Consider the following 27,357-nt stretch of genomic DNA (forward strand, 5'->3'; position numbering starts at 1 on the left):
CTGAAGGAAAAAAAGCTGATAATCAAGAATATTTTACCCTGAAGCTATTCTTCAGAACTGAAGAACACATAGACATTCCCATACAAACAAAAGCTGGAGTCTGTTACTACTATACTTGCCTTACAAGAAATGCTAAAAGGTGTTCTTCAAGCTGAAAAGAAAGGATGCCAACTAGTAAAATAAAATCATGTGAAAGTATAAAACTACTAAAAGCAAATATATAGTCAAATTCAGAACACTCTAATATTGCTATGGCAATGTATAAATCACAAGTAATTCTAGTATAAAAGTTAAAAAACAAAAAATTAAAAGTAATAATAGCTACAATAATTTGTTAGTGGATACACAATATAAAAAGATATAAATTGTGACATCAAAAACATAAAATGAGAGGGATAAAAGCATTAAATTTACTTTTTAAAATATTTTATTTATTTATTTTACAGACAGAGATCACAAGTAGGCAGAGAGGCAGGCAGAAAGAGGAGGAAACAGGTTACCCACCCAACTGATAATTGTATAGAATAATCTTCAAAGATATTATTGGGTTAAAAAAAATCAGGTACAGAACAGTACATAAGGTATGCTACCATTTATGTGAAAGAAGAGGGACAGAGGACAATGACAGAAGATGCAATCATATTCCTTCCATTTGTGTAAAAATTTCAGGAAGGATCATAGTTGCCAGATAAAATACCGAACACTCAGTTAAATTTTAATGTGAGATAAACAATGATTTTACTTTAGTATATGTATATCCTGTACAATAATTAGGACATGCTGATACTATAAAAGTGTTCATTGCTTATCTGAAATTTAAACTAAATCAGGAGCCCTCTGTTTTTTCCACTAAATCTGACAATGCTAACAAAGACGCACAAGTAATTTACAACAATGTTTGGGTATGGGTGTGGAGAGGCTGGGGTACTCATGGGCAAACATGAGAAGGAGGACTTTTTCCTTAATACACATTATACTTCTTGATTTTTGAGCCATGTAACTGTGTTACCTCTTGAAATAACATAAGGAAATAAAAACAAATATAACTAAAGCTAATATTCATATAAGTGAACTATTACAAACCATGTGTCATTAGAAGAGATTTCTTTTATATTCTATTTAAAGAATGACTTGTTTAAAGGATTACCATACATCACTACCTTATACTTTGAAAATATAAATATCCACATTTGGGTGAAAGTTGAAACATTCTGTGATTTTTACAAGTATCCTAACTCCCCCTAGACTTCTTATTGTCCCCATTTCAGCAGTGGAAAGGAAAAAAAAAATCAAGCATCTGAAGTTTGGGATGGAGGATAAAAGTGTCATAAAGTATTATTCTTGAGAAGGCATGCTCAGCCAGGTTTTTGAAATCTTCCCAAATCTTCCCAGCCTTTTGACAGCTTCTCAGATAACTCAAATGGCCAGTCAGACATGTTGTTGTAGCAAGCACCAGGTGTGAAAAAAATCAAAAGAAGTGTATGACACAGACTTGTTAGTGTAGCAGGCTGCACATCGACACCTGGTGGATTCATATACATGTGCATACACAAAAATGCATGTGCACGGGAACCAATCTATAAAAGTAACGTGAGATTCTCTTGATCATTAGAGACTTGTGGTCTTATCTTAATACAGTAAATGTCAAACTTAATTGGTGGGGAAAGTGAAAAAAATTAAAAATTCTGACTAGTTTTGGTCTCTCTTCTTAAAAGTAATGTTAAAAGTTAACACAATGAATTAACTTTTTGACATGAATATTTTTAAGTTTAATTTTTCTTTTTTTTTGAGATAGGATGTGTGACAAAATTACAATCAGAGGCTTCTTACAACTGATAAAAATATAACTTTAATATCTATTTTTTCTCTTAAGCAGGGTTTTTAAAAATATTTATAAGTAAATGACTTGTTCTAGGGGTACAGATAATATGAGTTAGAAGAGAAATTTTGAGCTGAAAATTTCTGAAGCTATCATTGTGTGGCAAAATTGCATGGCAGCCAAGGTTGGGTTTTTCATCATTTGGCATTTTGAAAGTAGAGTTTATGAAAATGTCATAGCCATAGTCCTACTAATCAGCTGAGATTCCCACCCTCTAACCTTGTGCCAGCTGGCTCATGCAGCCTCAGACTTTTTTGGCAAATGGTCAAATACAACACATATTTTAAGCAGCTGGATTAATCAGAGATAGAAATCTGTTATTGCTAATTGGAAAACACACACGCTTTTATTCCTAATCCATAGAATTACTTCTGGAAGAAAAGTGTAACTTTGAAATTTCAATTGAAAGATGTTATTAAAAGTAAAAGCTCATAAATTTACAATTGCTTTCAATATACATTTTTCTTTTCTTTTTCATTTTTAGTTATAATTTAATTTCAAAAGCAGGAAAAAAGTGGCAACAGTACCTTTCTGTATTAATTGCTTGTTCTTTAAAATAAAAATCAAAAGAACAACACAATACAGAATAGGAATTTCTGATAAATAAGACACTAGAATTCTTAGTTGAGCATTCAGGTTTTTTTTTGTTTGTTTGTTTTTGTTTTTTCCTTTCTGTTTGAGATTATAATCAAAACAGTATTGGTCTTTCTTAAAACTTCACAGTCTCCATCATGATGATGTTTGCAATGTTTTAAATGAGAACCATATGTTCCTCCCTAACCTATTTAACAGTGGTAGCCAGATGTTTGAACAAATTATGAAGGACAGCTCTACTAGCTTATCCTAACAGTTAAGCATAATGCTGACCACTTACCAGTTCTCACTATCTGTCCTCGCCTCAGCTAGCAGAAAGAAAAAAGTATGCCTTTAGTAGCATATATGACTTGGACTCATTATTTTGATCAATGTTAAAAGGTAACAAATCTTTGAGAAGTAAACAAAAATATCTTTTAAAAATATAGATTAAATGGAATATGAAAACTAGTATCTTGGTTGCAAAAATACTGAAGTAAGTGAAATTCACAATAGTTTTGTTATCAATTACAACTGTAATTTCTCAGTAGAAATTCTTTAGATTCTACAAGTTCAATAATAGATTCCTTAATGTTAAAGGCTTTTGCTGCTGAAGCCATGCAAAGCAGGTAAAACAGATTAGACATTGTCTCTTGAAGCAAATGTCTAAGGTAACCAACTCAACATATAATACATCACTACCATTTCTTTCTATATATTAAGGTGGAGTTTACTTGCAATTGTAACTATTTATAATAATTTACTTAAACTATTACTGCTTGGGGAAATGCACATATTTAAGGTATATTTTTAAAATAAACAAAGATAAATACTTTTATACATGTGCTTATAAACAGCTCTGGACAAGAAAGCTAAATCTCTGGCTATTATTAAAAAAGATGATACATCACTACAATGTTGGTTATATATATATGGTTGTATTTTTTTAACATTTCATAGTCAGTTCTCATAATTACATTAGTAGGTGATTGATTATAAAAAAAAGTCTCACTAATTTAAGAATAAGAGATCTATCTCAGCTTGAAAAAGGACACTTACAAAAAAGCTAGAGCTAAATTATATTTAATGGTCACATATTGGGCACTCTTTTTTAATATTTGGAATGATTCAAGGGTGTCCTCCTCTTTTATCTTTTCTACTAACATTTCATTAGAGGTCATCTTCAGTGTAATGAGGCAAGAAAGAGGATCAAAAGAGACACAGATGGAAAGGGATGAAGTAAGATTGTCTTCATAGTTAGAAACTATGATAGCTTAAACAGAATATCCTTAGAAATTTACAAAGAAATTACTCGAATTAAATAAGTGGATTTAGAAAGGAGAAGGGAAGCAGATACAAGGTACATCTCTAAGAACAACTGTATGTCAACATACCACCAGCACAAAAAGTTAAATGGTAATATAATTACCATTAAAATAACAATAAAATCATGAAGTATTTAAGGATAAATTTAACAAAATATATGAACCCTGACACTGAAAACACAAAATGTTGCTCAGAGAAAATGAAGGAACTAATGATATACAACCCAACATTAAATATTAAATATTAAAAGCATTATGCCAAATACCTGAAACATTGTGTGTAAATTTTACTTCAACTAAAAAAATCATTATGCTAAGTGAAAGAAAACAGAAAAAAATGACTACATGCTATGTGAACTCATTTATGGGGACTTCCTGCAGAAATTCTCCATATTGACATAGAGCATTTTATTTTCCAACATTTCACATGATAGACACTACCAAAATGTCCCCCAAGATTCCTCCCCAACCCTGGTCTACATGCATTGTATAATCTCCTCCTTGAGTGTGGGGGGACTTTTGAATATATAATGAGTTATCACATGCTCATGAAAAACACAATCACTAGAGTGTTTTGAAAATCCCCATCCTTTGTACTATTGACATCACTTCTCAGTTTATAAACAAAACATAAATCACTTATTTCCATCACGCCAACTTGTATTACTTGGAACTATGGTAGCAAATGGATACAGAAAATAAATATAATAATAGATGGAAATGTCAGTAGAGTGCAGAGGGGAGAAAAGAGTGAAAAAAATGTTGATTGTTCAAGAAGGAAGTTCTATGTTGACTGTCAGGAAAAGGGCCTGCAAGAGTATAGGAATTAGGTGAAGAGGAGCAATTTATTAAACAAAGACCCATATCTCTGAAGTAAGTCTATGTAGTGGAAGATAGGAATTACCCAGCACATGCCGGCTTACTTCAGCAGTTATACCTCGATAACTTATGATTACCTTAGCTGGGGATAATTTACCTTGTTCTGATAAATTCCTGATAACTCTATTTGTGTCCTTTGTTTTAATAAGTCCCTCTTACCTCACCCCTTGATAACCCATGGATTTTTAATAAGATCACAGACTAGGACAAAATAGAATAGTTATAAAAGCTATATATTCTCACTTGATAGTTTCCCTTCTTTGTCATTTCTGGGCATATTTCTAATGATTAAGTTTTCTCCTCATTATCAATCACATTTTCACACTTTTTTTGCATGCTTGGTAGTTTTTTATTGGATGACAGATATTGTGAATATTATTGTCCACTGGAGTTTGTTGTATTCCTATAAATAGTGTTATTTCTTTTTCCTGGCTTGTAATTATATTACTTGAAATCAGATTGTTTTCAGACTTAACTTTTAAGCTTTGGTCAGTCAGGACTAGAGAAGCCTTTAATGTACAACTAATTTAACAACACTGCTAAGGCATGTCTAGTCATAGTAGCCTTAGCACTCCAGTGGAAACACAAACTATTCTCAGCTTTGTGTGAATCCTGGCAGTTTTTCTATCTTCTCTTTTCTAGTTGGTTTTTTTTTTTTTTTTTTCCCCCTAGCCTTGGGTCATTTTGACTCATGCATACACAGATTGGTACTCACCATAAACTCCAAGGCTACCCCTCTATAGCTCTCTCTGTGCAGCTTCCTCCTTTATGTGTCTTGCCTTATAAATTTTATGTGGCTTAGTCTCCCTGAATTTCCACTTCAGTTTCCTCAATTCAGAGAGAATGGCAGGCTCTATTTGGGTTCTTCTTGAAACTACCTCTAGGCATTTAGCTAATACAACCATAGGTTTTCTTTGTTTTCCTTTTACCCACATATATATTTGTTTAAGTTTGAGTGTTTGTGTGGGGAGCAAGGAGAGTAGGGTTCTTAAATCCAACTCTCTTACTTCATCTTTACTGGAATTTACTCGATTTCTTTTAAAGTAATAAAACTGTAATTCTAGGACCACAGAATTCTATAATCAGCCACTTTAATAATTCAGAACAATTTTCAACCCATCTACAAATTCATAAATTTTCATCTGTGTTTTTGAAAAGTAACATTATATTGTGTTAATAATACTTCCCCCCAACACACAGTTAATTATATTGGTTTGACACAATATTCATTTGGAACCAAGAAATAGGTTAAAGTTAAAAGTATGGCCTTTACAACCATATCCACATTATACATACAAATGTAATAGAGAACTTTGGTTACAAACAAAAACACAGAGAAGTAAAGGAAGGAGGGGAAAAGGACATTAGAAAAATGAATTGGGTCAACAAGTAACTGAATCACATAAGATGAAGTATAGCACATATGCTTTATGATCAAATAAAGTTTGATCCTTTTTTTCTACATCCTATATGTTTTCATTTCTAATTCGATGGTGACCAGACCACCCTCTGGTGGGATAAAGAAGCATGTTGACTGGCCAAATCATAAAAGAAAGCAGTATTTTCCTCTCAACTTCCTTTATTTAAGAGGTTTTACTTCAAATTTATTAGTATAATTTGGAATGTTTAAAGTTTCACATATTTTGGAAGGCTCATGAAGAGAGAGGACAAGGATTCATAACCTTTTTTTAAAAATGTTGAGGCCAAGGATTGAAATAGATTTGACCTACTTGGTCAGCTGTATTAATAACTAAGCGATGTGAGTAGCATCCACAAATCTGATGTTAGGAGTAATATTCATTATATCAGGAATAGAATTGTACACAGTGAAACACAGTGATAATTGTATCATATGGTTTCACTTATTTGTGGAGCATAACAAATAGCATGGAGGACATGGGGAGTTAGGAGAAGGCATTTGGGGGAAATTGGAAGGGGAGGTGAACAATGAGAGACTATGGACTCTGAAAAACAATCTGAAGGGTTTGAAGAGGTGGGGGGGTGGGAGGTTGGGGGAACCAGGTGGTGGGTATTAGAGAGGGCACGGACTGCATGGAGCACTGGGTGTGGTACAAAAACAATGAATACTGTTATGCTGAAAATAAATTAAAAAAAATGATAAAAAAAAAAAAGAATTGTACACAGTTCCTCAGAGACAGTTCCTACTGAGACTACCTCAAGATTTTTAATGACAATCGTTGCAGAATATCCATATTTCCCATTTGGGAATAAATTTTCCAATCCTTTTTAGTATGTAATCTTGATAGTAAGACTACTTAAGATTAAGATTACTAAAATTATTACAGAGATATGAAAACATCTTCCTAATTTATTATATATATTTTAAAATTTGAAAGAACAAAACCAAACAGCATAGATATCTTTAACTCTGATGATAAAATTGCCAAGAATTTTTAGAAAAAAAATGTTTCCTTTGTATGAAAAAACATCTATCTTCTTTACTGTATCATTTTCCAGTAAGTACTAGAAAGCCTCTGACTTTGGGGGTCTCTGAGAAATTCCTAAATACCTCTTTGGTTTTGTGGTGTGAATTTATTTAAAGGTTCTGTTAACTTTATTTTGCTAAGAAACCCTTTGTCCCCATTTATTCATTGTGGATTTTTGTCTTAGTGGCTAAGATAGATGTGAAGTTCAACTCAATAACTTAACTTCTAATTTTATCTCATCACCTCAAAAACATATTTTTACACCTATTACCTAAAGGAGTAATTAGGGGGAATAGTAGTGTGGTTTAGTGGTTGAAGACTTAGTCTGAGAACTAAAGAAACTTTACTCCTACTCCTTGAGCTGAAGCTATGTCATTGGTTAACCCTTTAAGTTCTATAAAAGTAGGGTTTTCAAAAGAAAAACTAACACTTCTCCAGAGGTGATGAGGCAAGTATTTTCCAGAATAGAGTCATATTGTAATTGTCCCGAATGACAGTAATTTATTTTGAGGTTTTACAATCAATGGTGGATTTTGAGGGCAGCTATTAAAAGATCATGACCTGGAATGAGCAAAAGACACATTCTCCTCTTGGCCCAGGTTTATGATTGTATGCCACAGAAGGCACAAGCGAGTCCAGAGGACTTGCTTCATTATAGGAAACAACCCAGGTAGTAAAGAAGGTTGAAAGTATATTTCTTTACTTTACTTTTGATCAAATCCACAGTGCTCTCCAGAAAGTAGTACCCTATAATAGCTGCCACTGAATCTAAAATTTCTAAAGGATTCAGAGAGAAAAGACAGAATAATATATCTTTCCAACTTTGTCCACTATACACTCTTAAAACTACTGAAAAGAATTACAAAAAAATAAAGATAATTCATCCACCCTAAAGTTAAGATAAAATCCAAGTTTATATCTCAAACTCCAGAAGTCAATTAATTCTTATATTTATAAGAACAATGTAAATCAAATGGAGAGAGAACATTATGAACCTTTCAAATATCACAGCAAATTAAATTAAATGTAAAATCTGTTGACAGATTGTACTTTATCCCTGAAGATTTTTTAGATTACACAATTTCCACTCATGGAAATTTTCAAAATATCAACTCTGACATAGAGTATTACAGAATGATATAAATCAGGCACAGTATATATAAAGGACAATTACAGGGAAAAATAAAATTTAAAAGCATATGACAATACACGAACAGAATTGATCCTGGAGAAAGTAAAATTAATAACATTGAGATATGAGATAACCAGAGTATAAGAAGTCTTACAATTTGAAAACAGACAAATATAACTCCAATTGCAAAATGGGCTAAGGATTTGAATAGACATTTCTCCAAAGAACATATATAAATGACCACAAGCACATAAAAAGATGTTCAACATCATTAGTCATCAAGGAAATGCAATCAAATACACATTCTGGTGATTTAATCATGAGTCACCATATGACTTGGCAATTTCATTCTTTGATGCACATCCAAGACAGGTGAAAACACATGTCCACACAAACCCTTTACACAAATGTTCATAGCAGCATAAGTCATAATAGCCAAAAGAAGAAAACAACCCAAATAAATGTCCAACAATGGATGAAGGGATAAACAAAGTGTGGCATATGAATATTAGGAATGTTATCAGCCTTAAAAGCTAAGGAATTTCAGGCACCTGCTACAACATGGCTGAACATGTAGGACATTATGCTAATAGAAACAAGCAAGATACGAAAGAACAATTACTATGTAATTCCTAATAAGGTCACATCCTGAAGTCCTGGGTGAGTATCAGTTTTTAAGGGATACTACTGAAAACCCAGTCATTTTTGTACTAAGCAATAATTCTAAGAATATTTACTTCTAATACCTAATTTATTTCTCACAAAACCTGTGAGGTCATCCAACCTTTCAGATAGGAAAACAGACATGGAAAATACGTACAGCTAAGTGACTGAGTCAGTATTTGGCCCATGGTTATATTTAAAAGTATTTGGCCTTGCACTAGACACAGCCAAACTGGTTTGGTTTGCCATGTTTTTGTATCTTTACTCACTTTCATCTAACTCAGGAATTTTTCTGCTTTTCCATTTATTGATTTCGCTCTGAATTTTTAGTAACTGATGCTCATTATGTATTATTATTAATGGCAAATAGTAGTAATTGTGAATGTCTAACAATTTGGGTTAGTAATAAAGAATATTTAATAACAGGATTTATATTAGGGTTTTTAAATTATGTTTTTAATTTCAAAAACAATACATATTCATTTCCACAAACTAGAGAAATAGGACAATGGAAAACTAGGGAAAATTATATTCTTTATCTTATTTACCCAGTGATAATCATTCTTAAGAATTTAGGACATGCCTTCCTATTCTATATATAATTTCTTTTGCTATGGAAATATGTTTTACATACTTTTCAAGTACTTAGTAGTAAATTAGAGACTTAATCTGCTTATTCATTTCTTCATTTGTTCACATATTCAATAATTGTTTCCTAGGTATCTATAATGTGTTGGGTGTTATGCTAGACATGGGGGACAATGGTAATGAAATGTGAAGAGTCCCTGCCCTCACACAATGTATAGTCTGGGGACAGTGACATATTTTTATAAAATAATCATACACATAAAGGAAAAAGGAACTATAATAGGAAAATACAGGCAAAAAAGTGAGGGGGAAACGTTTCAAATGAAGAATACATCATGTACAAAGGGCCTATAGGTGCTGAGAGTGCTCAGGGGATTCCAGGATGTTAAAGGATCAGCTAGCCAGAGAGTGAGTGTGGGAAGGAGGCAGTTTGGGATTTATGAGAGTAAATGAGGGGATAAATCATGCAATAAGCTATATGCAATTATAAATATTTTGGATTTTCATATATACAGTTGGAATCCGTTCAAGGGTTCTGAGCAGGGATGTGACATCATCCATTTTTTTCCAACTACAGTTCTATTGCTAGATATTTAGCTTACCTTTGTATAATAACTTACCTTTGTATATTTAAGTTGTTCTAATAAGTTGTTCTAATAAATATCATATTATTAAAATTAAGTTTTCTCCTACTAATTCTCTGTCACTGAAACTTTAGTTTATCCCAACTAATTATTCATTTATGACATTTAAAGTATTTTCTATTAACTCACTATTGCTGGTCAATTATTTTGTTCTAACATTTGTTTTATAAACTTACAATATTTTATAAACCCAAACAATATATTTTATATATCTGAAATAATATATTTGAAATGTTTAATTGTATTAAAATATAAAAGTAAGATATTTAGAGTGATGAATAAAAATGTGTCATCTCATGTTTATGCTTTAATTCTCAAATAATTGTAATATACTTATACAATAATGAGAAAACTCCATGATATACCAATCAGTAAGAATTAATACCTGACAGCTGATGATACTCCTTTCTGGGTAAATGATTATTTAAAAGAAACCTTCCTGTTAACCAATTTCTTTTCATAAATTGTTTTATCATTTTGCAATCAAATCAGTTGGAATGATCAGTTGGGATAATTGTTCATCCCTGCCTTTGAACCATCCCCTCTTCAAGTCTTCAGATGTGGATTTGCCTGTCAAACTGTGCTCAGTTTTGTCTGATTCTGGAACTGATCACAAAAAGGGGATGACGAAGAAGGAGAGGAAGCAGCTGTGGCTGATTATCTGTAGGAACTTCTCAAGAAGTTTTGAATCTACCAGTCCTATGAAACATGGTTCAGTATGACTCTATAAAGCAACATTTGATTCACTCTACGGTGGAGAAACATGGCTACTTGATGACTTATCACTCTGCCAGTAATTCTGAAATCTAAATGCAACTTTAGTTTCAAACCTTTCTGTCACTAAATACTTTTTACTAGTTATATTGAGGGTGAGTAGATTTGGTTTCTCTTTGGCCCTTGATTCCAACACAGGTTGTGAGAGGAATAAATTAACAAAAAAAAAAAGGACAAAGATGAGAATGGTGATGATAAAGCAGGGAAAGAACATCAAGAGGGTTGGACAGGATTGTAATTTTAATTAGACAATCCACACTGAGAAGGTGTCATGCAAATCAAGAATTGAAGAAAGAGCATCTCAGTCAGGGAAAAATAAAATGTGGAAGTTTTGAGGCAGGTGCTTGCTTGATAAATTGAAGAGAGGCAAAGACCATCCTGGGTGAAGCCAAGTGAGCAAGGAAGACATTAAAAAAAGCAAAGTTCCAAAGGGAAGAGATAGTGTGTGAAGACAAGGAAGGATCACTTCTACATGATAAAGACAATTAAGGAAGATAAAGTGGAGGAAACAAAGAAATTTGGGTATGTAAGACCCATGTAAGATTGGTAAGGATGTCTTGAAAGTTACAGAGAATAAAGGAAAATGTGTTTTGGTATTATGATTATGGTTTATTTTATAGTTAGTAACTGTTTTAGAAAGAAAGACCGAACTTGTTTCTCAAAATTGCTGAGTAAGCATGCACCAAACCCTTCTCCTGCTGCAAAATCCCTAGATAACACAGAATACAATTTTAAAATTGGCAATCACTATAACACAAAGGAAAAACCAGGGCTGTGAAGAATCTCTGCTGTAAAATAAACAGAATCAGCCTGAAAAATATAATGACATCTGAAACCGTGCATAAGACAGTTGCAGCAAGATCAAGTACTGAAGTAAGACTGAGAGTGTTTCCCCACCCAGAGGGGAAAGGTGACAGAGGAGGAAGGGAATCCAGCAGAAATTTGCAGAGGATTTCCTGGAAGTACTACATAAGAGGTCATCACTGTTCAAACTCTACACATCTCTTCTCCTCACAGCTTTGTCTAGACTGCCATAACTGAGGTGCCCACCTTTACCTGGGACATAGCAGGTCAGAAAGACACATGACAGTGATAATCTCTGGGAGGAGCTTGGAGAACATACACAGAAGACCAGTCATTGTAGTATCCTGTTGGGTGGCTCATCAAAAACTTCTGCCTCTCTCACCTATAAAAAGACTGAATATAAGCTATAGAGTTATATCACCATACTCCGCCCCCCATGCTTGCAGGCTCTCATACACACATACAGCAGGTAAATGCAACAGTGCATCTCAGCTTCAAAACTCACCATGAAAATGAGACAAACTCAACAAACTGAACAGCTTACACCTGAAGAAACAAAATTTATAGAATGGTGAAACAGAGCTTTAAAATAATGCATTTCTTTTTTTTTTAAGATTTATTTATTTGAAAGACACAGAGAGAGAGAGAGAGAAAGAGAGAGCACTTACATGAATGCATGGGGCAGGGGCACAGTGAGAAAAATCTTCAAGCAGACTCCCTGCTGAGCACAGAACCTGACCCCTGCCCCATGGGGCTTGATCCCACCATCCATGAGATCATGACCTGAACTGAAATCGAAAGTCCCACTCTTAGCCAATTAAGCCACCCAGGTGCCCCTAAAATAATGCATTTCTAAAAGCCAGAAGGTGATATTGATAAAAATGGACATCAAAGAAAAGATATACACTATTGGTGGGAATGCAAACTGGTGCAGCTACTCCGGAAAACAGTATAGAGGTTCCTCAAAAAGTTAAAAATATAACTATCTAACCACTCAACAATTGTACTAGTAGGTATTTACCAAAGGTATATAAAAATACTGATTTGTAAGGACACATGCACCCCAATGTTTATAGCAGCATTATCAACAATCACTAAATTATGGAAAGAGCCTAAATGTCCATCAACTGATGAGTGTGTAAAGAAGCTGTGGTATCCATACACAATGGAAGATTACTCAGCCATCAAAAGGTGAAATCTTGCCATTTGCAACAATGTGGATGGAGCTAAAGAATATAATGCTATATGAAATAAGTCAGTCAGACAAAGACAAATACATAAAATTTCACTCATATGTGTAATTTCAGAAACAAATCAGATGAACATAGGGGAAGGGGAAAAAAAAAGAGAGAGGGAAGCAAGCCATAACAGACTCTTAACTATGGAGAACAAAATGAGCGTTGCTGGAAGGGAGATGGGTGGGGGATTGTCTAAATGGGTGAAGGGTATTAAGGAGGGTACTTAAGGAGGGTGAAGTGTATTAAGGAGTTGAGCATTGGGTTTCATATGTAAGTGATGAATCTAAATTCTACTCCTGAAATCAATCTTATGCTATATGTTAACTAACCAAAGTTTAAATAAAAATTTGAATATTTAGCGAGATGAAGAATTAAGTGAGAGAATTTTCCTAGAATGTTGTACAAATGCATAGAGAGAGATTATAAAAGAGAAATATAGAATAAAACTAGAATATCCAACATCTAATTAAAAGCAATGTCAGTAGGGGAAAATGTGAAAAATATTTAAAGAATCAATAAAAGAATATAATAATAAAGAGATGAATTTTCATATTGAAAAGGCAATTAGGTTCTAAGTTGAGCTTATAAGCAAATGAACAATCCTCTCCTACAAACACAGGAAATCCTAAAATTTCCCAATGAGAAGGAATAGATTATTTAAAAAGCAAGGAGGGACAGGTGGACATTAAGCTTCTTGGCAACACTAATTACCAGAAGACAATGGGGTCATATCTTCCATTTTCTGAGGGAAAGTAACTTTAAGCATAAAATTTTAAGCTAAGTCATTTAGCCAAACTTTGTTTAAAGGGTGAGAGTAAAAGGATAACATTATACATGCATATGACAAAAACTCTATCAATTACTGACCTTTTCTAAAATATGTATTAGGGAATATATTTCAGAAAAAAGAAAGTTAAGTCCTTGAGTAAGACACATATAAAAAGGAGAGATGATCAAACATTTATTATTTAGCCAAAATGTATTAGATATATTTGCCTGCAAGGAGTGAATCTGAAAACAATACAATGCATACAATTTTATACTTGTAAATCTAAATATATTTTCTATTGGCATGAAATTAACAAAACAAAATTATAATAATTTTAAAGTGAACAATTCAGTGACATTTAGGCTTTATCCCATGCATTTTGGTATGTCATGGTTTCATTTTTACTTATCTTAAGGTTTTTTTTCTAATTTCTTTTGTGTTTTCCTCTTTTAACACATTGATTGTTTAAGACTATGTAGTTTTAAATATCTAAATATTTTAACTTTGTGCCCAGGATTGTTGTGAGCTGTACAGTTAAACTTAAAATGCTTTTGAGGACTACTCAATGTTTTTCCACCCTAAATGAGCTCCAGGATCCTCCAGTCAGGTTGAAAGAGAGAAGCATAATTATTTGTGACCATGTGGTGCTCCCTCCAGAGTCTGGAATTGGGGTCCCACTCTGGGAATGTGGGCTGCCATCTTCAAAAGTGCCGTGATCCAGGAGGGAGTGGGACAAAAGGAATTAAAAATACCACAAAGCTTTCCTACTATTTTCAAGTTGCCTTTTCCTTGATTCAGGATTCAGTTGGATACTGTAAACTTTGACCATTTTTCAGAGTTCTAACAAAGTTAGTTCTGTTTCTGCTTGATTTCTTGATGTTTCTGTGGAGGCAGAGGCACTCAGAGCTGCCTCCTGGGCCATTTTTGCTGACCTCACTCTCCTACACCCACATATTTTTACCCTGTGGGGAAATGGCACACTTTCCTAGGAAAATATGAATGATAATCATCTCAAGAAGAGGGAGAAAACTGAAATAGAACTAGAAATAAGGAAGACACTGAAGTACTAATCAAGATCTGACCCACAGAGTGGAACAAGGCCCTGGAAGCTTTATAGTGGATTTCAATGAAGCTTCTAAGAAATAAATAACCCTGAGTACCTATGAAATCAGGTTATTCATTTCACATGGCTGATGTTTACTAAGGTCTTTAAAGAACTATGAAATATAGCAAGAAAGTTTATCAGAAATAAACTTGGTTTATATATATATATATATATAAGTTTATATATATATAAACTTGGTTCGATATTAGGTAGTTTGTCAATGCTATCATCTATATTAATAGAGGATGAGAAGAAAATAAGTCATTCATACAGATGCCTAAATAACAGTTGATAAAATTCACCACCCATTTCCTTCCAAAACAAATGGAAATTCTTATTCAGTATATTATAAAAACATGAAAAAAATGTATATTTGATCCAGAAGAAATAAAGTGTAATCTCCAGGTATCAGAAACAAAGAAGGGACTTGTAACTGAAGAGTAAACCAAGTTATAGTTTCAGTGGTCCCAAGGGAGGTTTTGAACAGGAATATAAATTTTTTATCCGTGCTTATATAATTGGACTGATTTCCCCAAGAAAATTTCAGCCTAGGGAAAGAGAGAGACATGCACCTAAGACTAATATAAGACGTTAGCCCCTAGTTGTGCCTGGGTGGCTCAGTCATTAAACATCTGCCTTTGGCTCAGGTCATGATCCGGGATCCTTGGCTTGAGCCCACATTGGGTTCCCTGCTCTGCAGGAAGACTGTTTCTCCCTCTCCCACTCCCCCTGCTTGTGTTCCCTCTCTCACTGTGTCTCTCTCTGTCAATAAATAAATAAATAAATAAAATAAAATCTTAAAAAAAAAATACCTTAGCTTCTGAAGTATAGATAGCCACAATTGGAGGTTGAAATGGCAAATCCTCAGCTTTCGGAGTTCAGGCAATATTCTTTGTAGTAGCTGAGTTTAAAGCACAAGCCATGGGTGGAACAAGAGTGAGCTGAGGAGGGTGACCCATATAAAATATTTAAAGTCAAATTTTATAAAGTAAACACTGCTGGCAAACAAAGAAACAAATCAGTTTGATTCACAGTTGAATAAATCCCTGGCTGACTTTGGTTTCTGGAAGACCTATCTGCAATGGTGTGGGTTAACTCACATAATTCCTTGATGGGTTTTTGTCAGTCCTGCTCAGCAGTTTTATCCACAGCCAAATGAGGACTCCTTTCACTCTGCTCCATGTCAGCAACTTGTTCATGTCAATCATCAAATTAAAATAAATGTTCTCAGCCTTCCCTCACAAACACAGATTTGTAGTCAAACCACATTACAATGGAATTTAAAGAATATCCATCTTCCCTGTTTAAATATTGTTTGAGACCTTTGCCACATTTTTTAATACATACCCTGATTTCCCTGATGTCACAAGTAGGTTTTTAAAAATTGTTTAGGATTTATTTAATTCCAATATATGCCAGGTCTGTGCTAAAGAATAAAATGGAAAAAAGGAGAAGTAAAAATAGCCATTGACTAATGTATTTTGAACTTACGATAATAAAAAGGCAAATAGAGTTCATTAAAATAGCAAAAAAGCAGTACACATGGATTGTGAGTATATTTGAAGTCCAGGACAACTTTAGATGAGTGTGTTGTCATGAGAGACCCCATTGAGACACAGATCCAATGTTCAAGGTCGATTTACGCCTTGCTTTCACTTTAGGTCAACATGGTGTTTAAATTTGCCTGATTGAACATGTAATGTTGTTACTAAATGTACCTAATTATAATGTGCAAACCTAACACAATTCCACTTATTATTATAAAATGTTTTTGAACCAATTATTACTAAAATAAATATTCTAAACTTGATAATAATTTTTAAAAGACTGCCCAAAGAAGCTTGCTTTACCCTATATTATGATGACTTATAAAACTAGTCATTAAAGCTGTGTGATACTGAAAGAAATAAGTCAATGGAGCAGAAATTCATGAATGCTATCCAAATAATTGAAAGCTTATGTAGATGTAAAAGGTATAAATGGTTACCCCTATGTGCTGTAATCATAGCTATAATCATCTCCCACTTTTTTTTCTTTTTGCCGATACATAATTTATAGACCACAGCAAGGGGCTTCGTTGAATAAGGCTTTCAGTTGGGTTTAGCCAGTGAGAAGTTTAGCCAGAGATTAAGGGCATGAGGACAGTGAGTTTGGAGTATTTATTCCTTTAGCTCCCTTGCTGCTGTCTCTCTCTCTCACTTCTTCTCTTTCTCTCTAATAAATAAATAAATCTAATTAAAAAAAAAAAACACTGAGGCCAGCAGCAGTGACTTGTTTTGGCAATAATGATAATTTGGGGCAATAATGGTAATTATGATCATAGGGCCAAGAATTGATTCTGTTGACTACAGAGATTGTACTCAGGGAGAAGTAACATTGAATACCTTGAATAAGGCATATAATTTATGTGTGGGGGTGGGGAGAATAGGAATCAGACTCTGTGATCTCTTTGAAGGACTCCTTCCCAGTGGAGAGGAGGATTGCAGAGTTGTGTTCCTCAGTCCCACCAGTTTTCTTATGTGAAAGTCTGGGAACACATAGAACAAGAAAGGGATCCTGAAATGTAGGAGGAAGAACTTTGGCAGATACAGATAACCTGAAAATTTTGAAAGCCCTGATCCCCTGAAATTCTCCTATTAAGGAGGCAGTTCCTTCATCTTATCTGACAGAAGAAGTTGTTCCCAGATAAACATCCTGCAGTAACTGATTTGGAGGTGATTGTCTCTTAAGGGATGCTTCTTGCCTTCAGAAATCACTCCCACCCATTCCTCCCTGACTGCAGTTCCATAAAGAGATGTGTCCCAGAAGAACCCAGACCTAGTGAAGTCTAATCTTAAGACTTGTAGGACTTAATAAACTGTACCAGTGGGACTCCGGAGAGCAAATATAGGAATAGTCTTAAGTGATAAAACAAAGAGGGTAAAATTTTGAGTTCCAATCTGGCTAATTTTACTGATAGAAATAGGCTTACCTGAAATTTGTAATTTAATGTGTTAATTTAAGCACCTGGGAGTGGTTAAGCTTGTTTGTGGTTTCTAAGAGTCAACTCATTATCTTATGACCAATGAGGTGCCATGCTGGAACTTAGCTCACACATTAGGGAGGAAGATATCTGAAGGCTCAGAGAGTTGAGAATGTTAGATTGAATGAATCATGTGCATACTTTTCCAATTCCTCTATCATATATTTTTAAAAGGTCTGGAGAACATTCATTTCTCCCCATTATTAAGAAATGGATTAGGGAGAGGTTCACTGAGATCCTTGTAAAGTCCTGTGGTGGTGCCCTCTCTGGGCTGAAGATGATGGTGGAAGTTGAATCCAGGCTGGCATCATGATCTCTATGGGAATAATGGGTCTGAGAGTGGGAGATGTCACAGAGGAGGTGGTGTGATTATTACAGTAAGTCATAGCGGACATTTTGTTATGCACGGTCTCTGGTGATAAAGTACACAGATGAACTACCAAGTTTTTGCTTTATATATATATTTTTGAGATGTGAAGTGCAGATACATAATTCGAAGTACTATGGAGGATGTTCACATCAACTTACCCAGTCTGCAGTAAACATAGTTTAAAAACAGCACCTCAAATGAGGAGGATGCCAAGTCCCTTAATGGAAGGGCCCTTCAGCATAGGTACCAGTATACACAGTTGACACTTGAACAGTGTGGGGTTGGAAGTGCCAGTGCCCTGCACAGTTGAAAATCTGCATATAACTTTTGACTCCTTCAAAATTTAACTGCTAATAGCCTACTGTTAACCTAAAGCCTCCTTGAAAACATAACCAGCTGATTAACCCATAATTTGTTTATAAGCACTATATACTGCATTTTCATGTTAAAGTGAGCTAGAGAAAAGAAAATATCAAGAAAATCGTAAGGAAGAGAAAATACATTTACAGTACTGTAAAAAATCCACATGTAAGTGAACTTGAGTCATTCAAACCATGTGGTTCAAGGGTCAACTGTACTTTGAATTGTCCTTGCACTTATTCCAGAAGGATCTGCAGTCATCTGCCCATTTGCACCAGGGAAAGGGAATACCTGGTCTTGCCATGGATCATCGGAATGGAACTTTAAGGGACAACAAACTCCCAGAGACTCACAAAGCCACAGTGGCCCCAGATCAGAGAGCAATTTTGGCCTAAATCCACCCCTCTATAAGACCAGTGGATTCATTGCTCTAATTCCAGGTCTCTGTTGTAATATAATGCCCTAATATGATCTCACAGGCCTTTGGTCTTCCTGATGTTTCACTGAGCATTCCTTTAATGCCATTACTCTACCTGGACATAGGTGCAGGTATTTCCCCATGCATCACTCCAGGTGCCTGGGCCTCTGCACAGTCTGTTGTCTACAATGATACTCTTTCCCCAGATAGCCTTATGACAAACTGTTCCCCTTGTTAAGTCCTTACCCAGATGTTTCTCCTTCATAGATAATTCCCTGGTTACTCTATTTAAAACCCTATTCAATGTATGGGCTTTATAAAAACCTCTTTAATGTTACATGCATTTAAGTAGGGACTCATGTAGGGATGGGAGACAGTGAGAAGGAACATTAAAATGAAATAAGAGGAGGACTGATGACAATAGTATACCATAAATTGTGGGATATTTAATTTTTTGCATCTAAAAACCAAAAAAGAAAAAAAATGGAAAGGACACAATGCATTATATTATAAAACTGGGTATATTCTAGCTTATTTATGCATAGATACATATATGGTAGATATATAAAAAATGAGCCTGTAATCTTCAAGAACAGTGATGTCTTTGGGAAAGGTGAGAAGGAAGAAAGGGGGAGGGAGAGCTTTGCTGTGTATTTACAGTATATGGGAAAACTTTAATATCTGTCCTGTCTCTATGGTCAATTTATAAGTGTCATTACCGAATTTTCTTTAAAAAGGCAGACAGCAGTGTTGGATGAAAATGCAGAGGTAGACAAGGAGCAGCTCAGGGACAACCCTGTGTTCTATTCTAGGAGGTTTAAATTTCTTCCTATGAGAAAGGGCAAGCCACTGAATCACTCCCAAAAGCAAGCAAATAGACAGTCAAATTTTTCCTTTTGTGGGAATCACTCTATCATATAAAGGAACCCCCCCCCCCCAAAAAAAAAAAAAGAAAAGAGGGAGTCCAGTGCAAGGTAGCAAAGAAAGAGGGCCTGGAATGTGCAGAAGTAGTGGGAATGAATACAAAGAGGAAGCCAAAATCAGGATCCTCACTTGGTAGTGTGTGGCTTATCACAGCATAATTCAGCATAGGAAAGAGAATTGGAGTCATTAGATCCAGTTCTGCATCCAGACTGAATCCCTGGTGTTAGCACAATGTGGATTCATCCTGCTGAATTAGGTGCCAATCATCACAGAACAAAATGTGGTATAGGAGGACAATGAAAGTCCAAGAAATATTGTCTAGCCTTCTATCTGGGTGATATGAAGTGTTCCTTATTTGCAAGGTCTGGAGAAAAAAAAAAAAAAGAACTGTTCTAAATGATTCCTCTTAATTGCTACCTAAAGTCCACAAAATTTAATGTTTGCCACCTCAAAGTGGTGGTTAATACATGCATTGCATTTTCTTAAAACTGTATAAATTGAACTTCTATGAAAATAAACCAGTAATTACTCACACAACCTTTTTTGAATCATCAACCTATCATTATATAGGACCTCACTTATAAAAATCCTCTATAAAGTAGATAAAAAAATAGAGCAAAATTATACATATTTAAGAATACTGAATGAACACTCTAATGAGTAACAGAAAAATAAAAGTAGTGTTCATATGGTTTCAAACAATAGTTTTGGTAACATTAAGTAAATAAATGTCAAAGAAAATTATCTGACCTATGCCATAATAATTACTCATATGGAAGAGTCAGATAAGTTTACCAAAGTGAGCTGTGAAGCTACTGATTTTCATAGTATGTTAAAAAATCTTGATTTCATCTTTCTTGTTTTTTACCTACAGAGTTCACAAAAATCGAAAATGGAAAACATAGAAAGTACGTATACATGTATATTTTTAAATGAGTACCAGTAGTAATACATGCAAGTGTTTAGTTTACAATGCATACATATGTAAAGGTCAAAGATGTTGATACAGCATTTTAATTAACCCATGGGTCACCAAGGTTAAATAGAAGCCCAAGGGAAAGTGACAGAGACAAATTGAATCCTTTATAGCTCATTATATTCTGCTAGTGAAAATCAAATGATCATGGCTAACATCCTCTCTAGGAACCTGTTTCTATACTTCTTTCTCTAGATGCAATGAGAATCAGTATTTCATCATGCTTTGGAAAAAAATGTAATACAAATCTTTGAAATATTAACTAATTCTTATGATTCATGATTTCTTGAGTAGAAAGAAGGGGGAAAATCCTAAGAAAATCATCTTTTTTTTCCCCCCTGAGGATCTCAAAGCATGATTCATGTTTTCAGCATTTTGTAACAAATTAGAGATGAACTGAATTTCCTAATCTTTACTCGCACTTGAAGGCAGAGAAAGAACTAGGGAAAGTACAAATCATGAATATTCACAAGGTGGTCTTCTGAGTGCTGCTTCTGAGGCTGCCTCCCAAGCTGCCACCATCAGGTAAAGAAGTTCAGGTGTTTGAGCAGGTGCAACAGTGATTCTCAGAGATGGTGGCTTCTTGTCTGCATTCACCCAACAAGAGCATGTGGCTAGGTCTGAAGATGCACAGGCAATGCCTCAGCCTGGAATTCCCCACAATGGGCATCTCTGGGGCCAGCAGTGTAGAAGTGAGGACATAGAATCAGTGAGTTACTTTTTCTGTATTATTGGAGAAGCAGTCACGTCCTCAAAGCGGGTATAGCATAGCCTCAGGCACGCACATCCCCAGCCAAGACAGATTTGAGGGACTGGCAGTTGTCTTGGGGGTCTGTTCTTACCCTTCTCCCATCTGCAATACACAAAGAACACCTGGGTGCTCTTCTTCTGTTGACCTGTGTGCTCAAAAATCTGTGCTCCTCCCAACTGTGCTGTGTGGACCCGCCCCCGAAACATGCCACCAGCCTTACTATTTTCTCATCTCCTTAATGAGCACAACTTAAACCTTGCACATGGAGTTCAAGATGTGAACTTGAGACAAAGAGCCACCCTGCATTCATCATCCCCTGGTTACTGATGACTGAATTTTGATAGGAAGGTTTGATAGAAAAAGCCTAGGCTACCTCATGCCTTACGTTAACCACGTGGAGCTGGCTTCCTAACCACAGCCTCAGCAACTCGTATGACCCAGACAGGCAGTCTCCATAAATCCTTCCTTAACACAGCAGGGCCAAATTGGAAGTCTCAGGAAATAAGTTAAGATGGTTTATCTGAGCGTCTTCTTTTGTTATTCCAGGTCCATTTGCGTGGTAATATGTTTGTCCCATGAAACTGTCTTCATTTATAGGGGAACAAAACAAATAAGCAAAATAACAGAAAACTTTGAAAATACATAAAAGCCCAACTGAGCATGAAATTGATGTTGGGAAACACCTCAATAATTATGGTAAATATTGCAAGTGATCCAGAATTGGCATGTGGATTAACCTACAAAAATTAGTTTTCATGGTGAAATAGTCAGCGTCATTCCATTTTAAGACTTCATTCAAATGATCCTTAAGCAGGAAAACATGCAGCTTGAGCTTGCCTGAAATCTACACCACAGGGTTGCGGGCAGGGGGAGGCTTCCTGGTGGGCTGGCCCTCTCTGCACTTGGGTTTCAGAGCAGGAATACATATACCCCACATCCCGGCAGGAAGCAGGGGATCTGCAGGAACAGGAATCGAAAGACAACTACCTGGCACCAGGCTGGTGCAATCTGTTCGAGGGACTTGTCTGCTGGCATGGGGTCAGCGTGAGAGAGAAGGACCTGGTAACAGACCTTTCCTCCAGCCATGGAGTTTTCCAGAGATGTTGAGTGATTCCTGCCAGGTCTTATGGCCAGAAGGAAAGCAGAGGGCTGTGTCTTTCAATCTTTATTACCTATGCAGTCGATTTTTTTATGTCCCAGAAATTGAGGCCCTTCATTTTTGTAAAGCAGCATGTTTGGGGAATGTTTACAATCAGGACTTTCCCTCTTTGCCTTCTCTCTGATAAGTTCTATCAGACAAGTAATTATTGTATTGGCCAGAGTCAAGGCAAGAAAGAAGGAAGAGCAGAAGGTACAAAAACAAGGCATCAGTTAAAGAGCAAATAAGAGCCTAGGTAGGTAACCATGTATTTCATTTCAAAACGTCCAACTATTTCTACTTCTATTTTGGAAATCCAAATAATGTTTTAAAAAAGGACACATGTGATTCTTGGTAGTTTTGCTTTGTTATTTTGGCTAAAAACTCAGAAAATACCTTAAAACCTTGACTCTAGAAATGTAACAAGGGATGTACTGGGCAATCACAGAACTTTCGAGCCCTGCTGTCTTCGATTTTCTGAAATGATACTGAAACCAGGGTTTTACTCTTCTCTTGTCTCATGCAGAAATAAAGCCTCTTGACCTCTCTTTGGGAAAAAGAGAGTTGGTGTGTGATTTTGCAACAAATATACAACTTCTCCATACATTTATTTACACATAACAGGGCCAATGGCAGACAGAAATGCAATAACTCAGGGACTGTTTTCTATAGATCCTTTTCATGGAAAACAATCTGTACCTACTTTGTGCAAAATGTATGATGATCACATAAACAAACAATACCATATATTGAAACAAGTAATGGCTATTACATCTGGATTATACTATTTTCTCCCCATAATAATAATGAATGTACTTATGAGTTTGAGAGTTTACTATGCACTAGCTATAATCCACTCAACAATTATGTATTTTAAAAGAAAAATTTGAGAGCTTTACCTGATATGAATGCTTTATGGAGTGAGAAACAAGACTGTTGTGAACAGGAAGACTTCAAACGGGAAAGTCATATGAAAGTCAGTCATGACATTACGTGAAGGCTTAGCAAGCAAAAATGAGGAAGGGGTTTCACTTCACACTGATTGGTTAATCCAGTAGGAGTTTCCAGGCAGTAGGGGATTGGTTAAAAGTGATTATCTTATATCATTTTAGGAGAATGACTCAAGTTTTATTTATGATTTTCAGAGGCATTTCCAAGAAATAAGTTGTTTCACTTATGTTTATGAAAAAAGCCAGGTGGCCTAATAGGTATTGTCGGCTTGGGGGATTTGCAAGTCTGGGCTTCAGTTTATTTCATTTCATCCAAAAATAGATAAAATTCCCATTTTCTAGATGAACAAGTTGAAGCTTTATATTCCTTTAACCTAAATAATCCTTCCTGGAAAGATGTCAAATATGACAACTTGGTTAAAAAAAAAAAAGTAGATATAGTATGGTCTTGTTCTATAAAATAGATGGCATGTTAGCACATGTATTAAAAATATGAACTTTTACTTGGTGGTTTATTTGCACACTGGAGGACAAGGTGAAAGAGACTTCTTTACTCTTTTGAATTATATTTTTTCTCTCTCTTTTACTTACTATAGCCTTATCAAAAATAGAAGTAGATTAAAAACAAATGTAACAAGCCTAAAGGATAGTTTTCACCTAGAGGTTACTATTATAAACAGCGAACAGATGCTGAATGAAAGAAGTAGTTGACCACTAGATTTTAGAGAAAAATGAGATCTTTTGTATTGCTGAAGTCAAACCAAATAGTACTGTAGGGAAATGCTTCTATACTTTCCTTGCTGTTATGTTCATCTTTTGTTTTATATTTTAAAACTTTATCAAAGTTGAGCCTTTAATCTCTGACAGTCCTGTCACAAGAAAGAGAATTAAGGACGCCTTGGTGGCTCAGTCAGTTAAGCATCTGCCTTTAGCTCAGTGAGTGATCTCAGGGTCCTGGGATTGAGTCCCACATCGGGTGCTCTGCTAAGCAGGGAGTCTGCTTCTCCCTCTGCCTTTTGCTCCCCTTGTTTGGGCTCTCTCCCCCTCTCAAATAAATAAATAAAATATTTTAAAAAGAGAGTGAGAAAATTGAAACTTTTGACATCTAAGTGAAAGTGATAGGATTTAGACACTGTCTGTTGAACTTGAGTTCATGAGGAGTGGCCAATCCAGACCAGGTCATGAGCAGGTACAAAAAAACATGCCTGCACTTCTGTCCGCCAAATAGATTTTAGAGTTTTAAAGGCTGTGATCCTTCTGAAGTATCTCCAGGATGACAGCTTTTATCCGAGTACTGAATTCGTCATGATCACTTTCATAGTGAAAGAACTGCTCTCCAACACAAAGTTTGGACAGTAAATAATCTCTTATTTTCTCCCTTGATGTTTTGCGAGATTGTGACTGGTCTAAGTACATTCCAAGTTACCAAAACAAAGGGCACAAATAGATGAGATGTTTTCAAGGATTCCAAAATTTGGGATGGAAATTCTTAGTGAAAATGCCTTTGAAGATAACAGGAGATAGAAGCCAAAATTCTTGACAACTCAGAGTCAAAATACTTTTGGAGATACCACTGAAAGTTTGGACAACTCCAACCATAGTTACAGCCACAGCTGCAGAGAATCCAAGGCTATCTGCAGAGCAAATGTCAACCTTTCAAGAGAGAATTCACCTTTCCTTGATCTCTTTATATTGATTCCATACTGTTGAACTTGCGGACTTGTCCTTTTATTTATTTACTTATTTTAGTATAGTTGATACACAATGTTACATTACTTTCAGGTGCTCAACATAGTGGTTCAATAAGTTTATGTCCTTTGATTTTAATCCAATACACAGATCAAGCCCACTAACAAGAGTTTTTAAAAAATAAGAGAAACTTCCCATGAAGCATCAAGAAAATGTCACTCCCCATGTCAAGGAACTCATGCTCTGTTTCTCCAAGTAAAATGCTGAGTGTATAGAAATTTGAATTAATGGTGTCTAGAGCCAACCTTGTCCACAATGTGTACTTGATATAAGAGGCACTGGGGAATGTATTCTCTCTCCATCCTGGATTAAGGATGTTGGTGAGCAAGAGCAGATCAGAGTTTATTTTTAGCTCAGGAGCTAACTGGGTAACCCTCAATTCTCCAACACTGTTTTCTGACTGTGAAATCAAGGGGATAGACCAGATCAGCAATAGACAAACTTCTTTTTTTTTTTTTCCCCCCAGTTTAGGATGTGCCTTACAGAAGAAAATTATATATTTTTTAGAAAAGCAGAAGAGATTTGGGGGAAAGCAACCTGCAAGGGTTTGGTAGAAAGGCTAGAATGAAAACTGGAAGGCTCTTCCAATGCTCATGATGTATGCTCCTCAACCCCACTGCGTTCCACTCAAACTTGTTCATATTTAAAATAGTTTTGAGGTTTTCTTACTTAATAACTAAAAACTTTCTTTTTCAATTTTATGATTTGCTCTACATATTACAATGTATTTACCCAGCATTTTATCCATTATATACCCAACTTGATAGAAATATCTGGTAGAATGCCCAAATACATTAATTCCAATGAATAATACACAGGGAAAAAAATATATTGCTTGAGAATTTTGGTTTCAGACATAAGAGAGAAAGAAAGTCATATTCTTCAGTAAGTCATCTGGGCAGCAAATCTCTATTCTAAACCCGACCTGAATTGTGGAACTGATTAGTGGTGAGAAGCTTTGCAGCCCATGATGTCAAGAGTTCACCAGCATAACTGGCAGAAATTCAAGTTGTTTGAGACTTATATAAGACCTCATATTTATTTGACACCTTAAAGACTGTATTGCAAGGTTTAACATTTCTTTCATTTGTTGGAGGAGATAGTATAATACCCACTTTATGGATAAAAAAATACAGGAACAAAAGATTAATTGATCTGCCTCCATTCTTTCAATTTGTTATTGGTACTAATGATTAAAATTATGTGTCTTTTAAAAATTGGTTTTTGTTGTGCTTTTCTCTGGACCAGTGTTTTTCTAAATAATATGACTGGGATCTATAGTAAAAAGTACCTCCCATACATGAGCCAATAAATGTATACACCAACTAAAACTAAAAAAGAAAAGAACTTCTTGAAAGAAAAATAATCCTTTCTTTTTTCTTCTTTCTCTCTCTCATGCTTGCCATTCTAGTCACTTAGTCTATTTCTTTTTTTTTAAACCAAACATGATGCTTTCTCAACATTTTAATGGGTCCAGATATGCAGATTGAAATATAATGCTTTAACTTTTATATCCTCACGTGCTTTTTCTGTTGTAATTTTTTCTATAATTAAGTTTTAGAAGAAAGTCACTGTCAAGATGAGTTTTCCAGCAGACATTTCCAGGGATGAGCCACCCTTTTACTGACTACTAATTCTTACTACTATTTGGTAATAGTAATAGTTAATAGTAAGCTGACATTTGCTCCATAGACATCACCCTTTGCTTTTTAAAACAATGAGGATATTATCTCAACAATTATCTTTGCTTTTAACATCTTGGAAATAATTAAATAGCTGTCAATTTTATATAAGTCCTCTAAATTATATTTGTTGTTGTTAAAAGTTTTGGTTAATTTTGAAATGTTTATGTCTCTTGATATTTTTAGAAATTTGATAT

The sequence above is a fragment of the Lontra canadensis genome, unplaced genomic scaffold (assembly GCF_010015895.1).
Source record: "Lontra canadensis isolate GAN:19392208 unplaced genomic scaffold, GSC_riverotter_1.0 scaffold103, whole genome shotgun sequence".
NCBI classification, from domain to species: domain Eukaryota; kingdom Metazoa; phylum Chordata; class Mammalia; order Carnivora; family Mustelidae; genus Lontra; species Lontra canadensis.